This window comes from Orbicella franksi, chromosome 11, assembly GCF_964199315.1.
Source record: "Orbicella franksi chromosome 11, jaOrbFran1.1, whole genome shotgun sequence".
NCBI lineage: Eukaryota > Metazoa > Cnidaria > Anthozoa > Scleractinia > Merulinidae > Orbicella > Orbicella franksi.
The window spans coordinates 23,959,541-23,968,769 of record NC_138155.1 but is presented as its reverse complement, the minus strand read 5'-3'; positions in this window follow the sequence as shown (position 1 = coordinate 23,968,769).

Genomic DNA, 9,229 nt, shown 5'->3' with positions numbered 1-9,229 from the left:
TCCCAGGCGGCTGACTACAACGTGGGTCCGCAATGCGTTCATGTCTGAACATGATATCGCCTTGCCAAAACGTGCAGCTTAGAAATATTATTGTACCACTTTTCATCATTGTCATATCATAATTATAAGGAAAATCTTTCCTTTATCACCTTTCCTGGATCGTAAGGTAATGTAGATAGGGGCTTCAAAGGACGTTTGCAGTCAAAATATTTAGGTATTTTCTTAGATGAAGAATACAAAAGCAGAAACCGACGCAACGTAGGATGATTTTTTGAAGGTCCTTCTTCAGGTACAATGAGAATTTTACATTGGGACGTGTTTTTATGTGGCCGATATTTTCGTAATACCGGGAATACGTAAAGCTAATTGACAGTGTAAATTAAAGATAAGCAGACGGTAAAATAAAAGAACATAATGAAAGAACATAATAAAAGGAAACAAATGGAAACAATTAATATGTTTCTTCACGGATGTTCAGACCATCAGGATCAATTGTTCTGCCTTTTTGAATTAAAAAAGCTTCCCTGGCCTTACGGATAGACTTTCGGTTGGAAAAAATTTTTTCAATGGGGATTGATTGCATGTCGTTAGCAGTGTGGTTAGAGGAGGAAACGAAATGTTCGGCGGCTGTAGTAGGTTTAGATTTGTTGTTAGGGTTATCTATGGTACGGCGGTGTTTATTAAATCGGTCTTGTAATCATCGTTTCGTCTCTCCTATGTGTTTTAAATTACAGCGGTTACACTGAATCATGTAGATGAGGTTTTTAGTGTGACAGGTCAGGTTAGATTTTATGGGGTGAATTTCCCCGGTAGAAGAGAAGGTATATATAGTAAGTTCGTGAGAAATGTAGGTACAAGTAGCACAGTTTTGCTACAACGGAAAGAACCAGAAGGGAGTTGGGGATTAGAAGAATTAGAAGAGAGTTTAGCTGTAACTAGTAAGTCACGAAGGTTAAGGGAGCGTCTGAAGGCTGCAACAGGCAAATGCTGAAAAACGTTTTTGCAGCGGTTAGAAGAGAGCAACAAATTGTAATGTTTTTTTGTTGATGTTAGAGATGTGAGGAAGTGATGGATTGAAGGTAGTTATAAATGGTATACATTTAGGTTTGTTGACGTCTTTGGTTTGTAAAGTGAGTCTGCGGGGGATGTTGGCGGCTCGTCGTATTTGTTTGGTGACGAAGTTACGGTTGTAACCTCGTTTAAGGAGGTAAGTTGTAAGTTGAGCAGCGCGAGTATTAAACGTGGCGTCGGTAGAACAGATACGTCGTAAGCGGAGTGCGAGACTGAAAGGAATGGCTTTTTTAGTATGTAGGGGATGACAAGATGAATAGAGTAGATGTTGGTGTTTGTCTGTAGGTTTGGTGTAGAGGTCAGTAGATATACTACCGTCGTTAGTCAAAGAGACACTAACGTCAAGAAAAGGTACGTTAGTAGAAGAGTGTGAACTGGTGAATTTAATGGTGGAGTGAATGTTGTTAAGATAATCGATGAAAATTTTTAGGTTATCTGGAACTCCGGTCCAGATCATAAAAATATCATCGATATATCGTAGCCAAGTGTGGGGTTGAAATGGGGCATTTTCCAAAGCATTGGCTTCGAAATAACCTAGAAAAAGGTTAGCATAAGAGGGGGCCATGAAATACAACACAACTTTTACACGATTGAAAGAAGAGACGCGGCAAGTAAGAAACCATCGATAGTGCACTTTAGAAACGGCGCCGCTGATTGTACAGATCCCATGAAATGGACAAAGTCAAGTCTGTTAAGGTTGTACAGTCAGTGGTCTATTCTAAGCGGGACATCAGAGGATATTGTACGGAGAGGAGGCAATGAAGATACACAAACATCGTTTAAGGAATATTTAGACATGATGCATAAAAAGTAACATAATGACGAATCTATGTAAGTAAACTTCAATTTTTTATTTAAAAAATTATTGAAGTAAAGGAACCAAATGCAGCTCGCAATTGTTTTACGTACACTACTATCGATGACTTCGCTGGCCCCCAGAGCTTTTCCATTAAAGTTTGGACGGGGCGTCCCATTCAAATTTCAAGGAAAAACCCTGGGTTTCGGCTGTAATTGCAGGACGAAACAAGAAGAAACATCGAATGAAGCTAAAAAGAATTCTATACTTTTGGCGCAGCTCGAGAGAGATCTTTGCAATGTTAACTGTTGACTGATTGTTACACTATGTTTTAATTTTTCGCGAGTAAGAACCTGTCAATCAATCAGAGAGTACATATGCACAAATGCGTGAGCCGGCGCTAAGTCATCACGACAAGAGTTTTCGGCTCAAATCCCAAACTTTCGATCGGAAGGAAAGTCGTAAATGTCGATGAGAAAATTCAGATATTTTAGGCAAGAGAGCAGTAGGCTCAAAAATGATTGAAGATAAAACACATGAGACGAGCATGACAGATGACGTCATTCGGTAACACGGCTTAGCAAACGGCCCTCGCAGTCTGATTAATTTTGAAACCCGCTGTTTATTCACTCGCAATTCTGTTTTAATCTCTTTAGGTACGTCTTTGACAGGGGTTTCTATAACGATTCTGATGTACCTAAGAGTATCAAAGTACCGGACTATTTCAACATCAAGGTATTCAAAACAAGCCCGGCCATAGGGTACCCCGTAGTAGAGGTCATCCTCAACTGATTACAAGCACAACCGGTACTAACCACATGCAATGCTTCTCCTATCCTGACCCTAACAAAAAAAAAAAGGGTGTATCCCTCTCTAGCCTGTTAACAATCTCTCTAATGAGGATGGGACGATGAGAAAGCGGGGAGAAAGAGAATGGAAGAGAGAGGAGGGATCGCCCCAACCCCCAATCCAATCACACACCCCACCCCCCTCTCTCTCAACCACTCCACACCGTCAGTTCCTTTTCGGCCCTTCTGGCCTCCACCGGCTGGTTCTATAGACAACACTCCACTCCATCCAAATAAATCTATCTATACATAACCCTTACCACATGAAAAAAAGGATCTCCATTCTCCAAGTCGCAAATGTCTTGCACAACTTTCTGAAGAGCTGCTAATTTACTTTTGGTACCTCAAGGGAGGCGGTTAATTGGAGAGTTAGCGCTTATCTCTTTTTGAGCATATGCATCTGAGTGTGGTCAAGAGATTATCGTCTCTTGATGCGGTACAATACGTAATGGAAAACAACAGTCGGATACTTAAATTCAAGAACTATAACAACAGGTTCTCTGATAGCCACAATGTTCAATATTACGTTCAGATAAAGCAGACTTCATAATTGATTCGTGTACTCAGCCTATTCTTTGTCACTGACTGGAATAAGGGCGCTTATAAAAAAAAAAAAAAACGGCGCTTGAGAGGGACGCTTATTAGAAAGGGTGTGCTTATTCGAAGGGGGGCACTTAATCGATCAATACGGTATATTCATTGTAAAAAATTTGTTTGTTGTTTAAATCTTTCTTTTCAGGATGAAGTGGACTCCAGTATATTTTTTCTTGGTGGATCTGGTTCCGGCGTCAGTTTTCATAAGCACGCGGACGCTTGGAATGGTGTAATTTTCGGACGAAAACGTTGGTTTCTTTATCCACCTCAGAAAACACCATCAGGAGGTAAGGTGGAGCGCGCACTCATGTAGCAGACAACGTTGAAAGTTATCATCTACCTGTGGCTTTTACTAGGATCCTCAGGAGTTTTAGCCTACCCAAATTCGAAATTAGCCAATTAGAAGCCGTATCTACTGTGCTGATATCCTGTGATATCAAGTCACTGACCTGATAAGGTTACGATATCATGGTCACTTGGCCGAATTTGGGTATGGTAAGTACCTAATCATACCCTTTTGGGTACGCTTCAGTGGCATATCAGACTCATTTGGTCTCTCCATGAGAATTTTGGCTCGACTGCGTCTCGCTAAAATACGAACCATGGCTCAACCATTCGCCCGATATACCGCCGAAGCGTACAAAAAACGTACGATTAGGTATAAAAGTCAAGTGACCCCGAACAGCAAACAAAAGTCAAATACCTTCTTTTCTGGTAACCATCGTCAACTTAAGCTTTTCATCATCAAGTTTTAAATGCTAAATGGGAACTTTACTCAGTGGTCACTGGTGAGACCCGAAGCGGGCCAAAAACATAAACATCAATTTCTGGTTGGCCCATCGGTCAGAAACGAGTCTGTTCTTAAGGTTACCTTCTGTAACCTTGACAATATTTTATGAATTTTTCAGTTTATGAAGGATAATTTAGCTCGGTTCATAAATATTACTTTAGGTTTTTGGCCAAGTTTTTCTCAACTGGATTGGATCAATAAAGTTTATCCTAACTTGCCACCGAAATACAAACCATTTGAGTGTGTAGATAGATAGAAACTTTATTAAGAATGTCATCAACCACCTAGCTGGGGAAAAACTCCCCTACTAATACGGGGACATAACAAAAACGAGTTAAATTAGAAAAAAAAAAAAAACAGTGGATCGGGACCGACTAACTACTTGCTCTTCCAGTTGCATAAGAAAAAAGGCAAGCTTCAAAATAATTGCAAAACCCTTTTCAAATACTTCCTTATTCCTACTGGACTTACCAAGTAGCTACCAGTGTGTTCAAGAAGAAGGGGAAATTCTCTACTTGGTAAGTCCAGTAGGAATAAGGAAGTATTTGAAAAGGGTTTTGCAGTTATTTTGAAGCTTGCCTTTATTCTTATGCAACTGGAAGAGCAAGTAGTTAGTCGGTCCCGATGACGCATTTCCGCTCCCAGAATTGACCCTGCAATTCTCTTCTCGGCTAGCAAGGAGGTTGCTAAGTAGTAGTAGTAGCTTATATGTGACTTGTCCAATTCTGTTTTACACGAAACGCGACACGATACCTGCTGTACCTAAATTTATAAAGCTTGGACCAAAAAATATTTCGAATGCGCACCATGTCAATCTTTGTAAACTAAGTTGAGGAGCTTCGCGGGCGCATGTTAGCCTTCCACGAACTCGTTTTGTCCTTCGGATACCATAGCCCTTGTACATCCGCCCCCTCCCATAAAAAAAACCAGGAATAGGGGCGGATGTACACAGGCTAGGATACCAGGGAAAATAAGAAGAAAGGAAGACAGGTAAAGCGACGCATGTTGTAAAATTAATAGCCAAAGTAGCTCTAAATGTTTTTCACAGGGTGTTGTTCCACATCCCGACCTCGGACTACGAAGCGGGGAGCCCCCAGTTGTGTGAACTCGATAAAAGCCATTTTAGAAATCGGACAAAACACTGGAGTAAACTGTAACATGAGCTAGAATCTCAAGGCTATGTGAGCACCTCCTAGGGGCATTCCTAGGGGGATACGTGTTCCCTTGATCCCTTAAAATTTCGCACTTTTCCCCTTGTTTCCCATCGATATCACATTGGTCTCTGAAATATTTCGACAAAGTGAGCATATCCCTTATTTCCTTGAAATAAATGATTGCGTTCCCTTGTTCCCTAACCCACCTAGGAGGCCTCCCTAAATATCTTGACATAATGATCAAAGAAAGTAAGTCCCTCCTTTGTTTCCTTTACAGACACTGGAGAAGGCTGTGCGAATGGATCCTTTGTTTGTAATAGCCAAACTCGACCTCGCCAGATATTACAGTCACCATGGAAACGACGAAAAAGCAGAATAAACATTTGAAGAAGCCATTGAAGTTCATCCTGACAGTTTTGATAGACACATTCACCATGGAGAATTTCTTTATGACAAGGTGTTCGAGTTCATCGCTTTTTAACCTCGTCAATGGGCAGTTTGAAATAATCTCAGTTAAAAGTGTGTGTTTAATTGTCGCGTTGACTCCTTTTCAGACTTAACGTCAGTAGTTATGAAAAGTTTTGTAAATGAAAGAGCGAGAAACAGGTTCTTGAATTGCTTCCTTTTGTCTTGTCAGGGTGATTATGGAAAGGCAGCAAGCCAATACAGACAAGTAAGTATATAAACGAATTAAACTTCTCACAAAAAGCTGGAGTCTAAACTCTAATCCTTCGTTTTTCCTCTTTCATCTTTCTGAGTAGTGAAGACTAGAAAAGCGCTGGAAAAATCCAATTCCGTACAAGGGGGGCAGAGGAGAGAGAGTCTGGCAACGATGTTGCGTTTTGATAAGCAACAGACAAATTACGTGGGCTTATTCAGTCCTCGGGGTTGGTTTTAGACCGTGAGCAGTCTCTTTTTTTGCTCGAAGCAATCTAAAAATCCCAAAGGAATTCACGAACAAGATAAAACTGGTAATTAGATTAAATTTTGTAAACCGAACGGAAAGGTCAAACAGTAATAGAGGAGACGCTAGCTACCACATGTCACTGCTGCAACACGATACAACACTAGTCTTTCATCTTATTCACTTGCTTCACTTGTCGTCCTATACTTGTTAAACTCAATTTGTATTTCCATCATCACATAGCCTGTCTCTGACCGATCCTTAGAACTCACTACTCTCTACTTTATTGAGTTATCTTGCTTGATTTTCAGCTCACCAAGTTAAGGCCTGACAAACCATTTGGGTACTACCAGTTAGCCAAGTGTCTTGATGAAATCGGTGACAAAGATGGAGCGAAGACTGCACAACATACAGGGCAGCGGGAATCCTAAACAAGCGTAACGCAACCTCGTGATCGACGCTTGTTTCTCAAGAAAACATCTTTAACTAGCAAAATGGGTTTTAGGACGCCTGAAAGACTTGCCAATTAAGTTGTTGTTACTGTTGAAACCAATTGGTAGGAAAGCCTAAAAACTGAATTAGGTTTTAATGACCTGCGAACCTATGACTTCTGTGGTTCTATTGTAATCAATCCCGTTATCGCGGAGCGGAAATTGAGGTCTGTAGGAGCTGTCTATCTTGAGTGACTATAAAGAATGCGATAATATGCAAATAAAATAAATGACATATGCCATAAAAGCGACCAAACACTTGTCGAAATTATACTTTGACATCAGACCGTCTCAGAGAAAAAATACTGGGCCCGCGTTTCGTTTCGGCAGCGGGGTTGCTTAGTAACCCTACGCATCCTAATGGCGCGAGCTCACGTAATCGTGTTTGCTTCGACAAAAATATAGGGGCATGGAAACGAGATCAGAGTAACCGCCCAGGGACTGGGGACATGATTACGTGACAGCAAAAGGCAGAAAGCACGTGATTGGTGCATCTATCATTACCGTTTGAAAATAATACGCCCTTTCTCACTGACTCATTATTTAACAAACACTTAATCTTTCCTAATAGAAAACACTTTAATGATAGAAAAGACCAGTGAAAATCAAGTGCCGATTGCAAGCAATCAATAATTTGAATTTCAAAAAATAAAAACTTTGACTGGAAATTATCCAGCAAAACTATTTCTAAGACCCGAATTAGTTTACCCAACAAGTTAAATAAGCCCTTGAATTAAGTACTAACTTATAAATTATAGATATTTGTATATTTTCAAAGACTAGTAGCTATTTTAATAGCAGTTCACTTAGCTTTTTCGAAAGATACTTCACCAATAAACGTTCTATTTTAATGGCAAACGTGGGCAAAATAGCTTTGCAGTTCGATTTAATTTGGGTGAGGAGTTTAATCGCAAAATAAAATGCAACAGGTTTTAATAGCAGGGGTCCACTTTGAATGGTTGGTAACACGTATATTTAGAATACAACAAAATTGTTTTCTTTTACCTCTCAAGAAGCTAATAAAAGTAGTTTTTGTACTGTGAAATTTTCATAGTGACATATTTCAAGAGCAGTCGTTGACAAAAGTATCTGTGGGTGAAAACTTGGCTCGAACAGCTATGTCAACAGTTTACATTGTAAGCTTTCATTCTCGCGCCAAACTTAGACAACCATATATGCAGAGAGAAATAACAGGTGGTCCCTTGTAAGCTCCATGCAGAAAGCTGAATAACACAATGTGATTGGTAAAGAGGTTGCACGGGCTGTCATATTTCCAGTGTTGAGAAGCATTACTATAGCAACCCGTCGACTGAACGCTTTTTAAATATTTTATGTCATTTCGCGCGTGGGTGAAGAGCATAACGAAGCTGTTCAACTATAAACAACATAACAAGCATTGGAATAAGGCAGTCGACAAGTCGTAAGTTCTTAGAAGTGGCCATATTTGCTTCAGGTTTTAACAATGGCAGACGCCGAAGCTGAACCCCAGCCTGAAGCCACGCCGCCGGCCGAAGGAGAACAGCCTGCAGAACCTGCCGCCGAGGAAGGTGGAGCGGAAAAACCCGCCGAGGAAAATGCGAACGAAGAAGCCGGAGGGGATAACGATGCTAAAGACGGCGGCCAAGCGGAAGAGAAAAAGGACGAGGAGAAACCGACTGAATCTACGGATGACAAGACTAGCGACGAAAAGAAAGACGAAGAGAAAAAAATCGAAGAAGAGGAGCAGGGCTGCTGTTGTGTATTAGTGTAACAATCCTTATGGACCTCAATTTTAAACTTATTAGCTGACTTTCATCACCATCATCTTAGAAAAAAGGACTGAATAAACAACAGTGAAGAAACATTTGCTGAGCTCTGCTTCAATAAGAAGCCAACGGTAATGAACATTTTTATGGCTGTCGGTGCGTAGTTAGAAGTTGAAAACACTGCAAACAAAAAGGAGAATTTCTCGTGAGAACTTCGTGGCACACAAACCATCTTCTTGGAGTTTGAAGACAATTGTGCCAGCTAGCAAAGGATACTTGCGAGAAATATTATAATCGTTTGCAGAAATGTTCAACTTTTGGGAGCAGAAATGTCAAGATTCGTATTTGCAGTTTTGATGCGTCTAAATTTTCGAGCGACCACACCTTAGAGAAATTGATGTAAATATGAACATGCGGGGTTTTTTTTTTCAAATTTATTTGTAAATTAAGATATAACGATAGTTTTCGAATTATTTTACAGTGCTAACATCGTGTTGTAAACTACATCGCCCTAGAGATTTTTAGAATAGGAACAAGTCGAAATATTCCGTTTTGTATCACAGAGCAGACATATTGCTTTCCAAATTGTAACTTGTACGTGTTAATTCACAAATTTTTACATTTTGTTAATACATTTAGATATGACCGGTGTTTTTTGTCTTATTTTTTATGGTTTAATTATAATTATTAGACCAAAGAATGGGAGGAAATTTAAAAACGGGAAGGCGTGTGTAATTTCTGGTCGCTTTCAGAGAAAATTGTCGTGTTTATCCTGGTTTTGCGGGTAGAAATAAAATTTTAATGACAAAACAGTCTTGATGTGTCTTTTTTCGTCC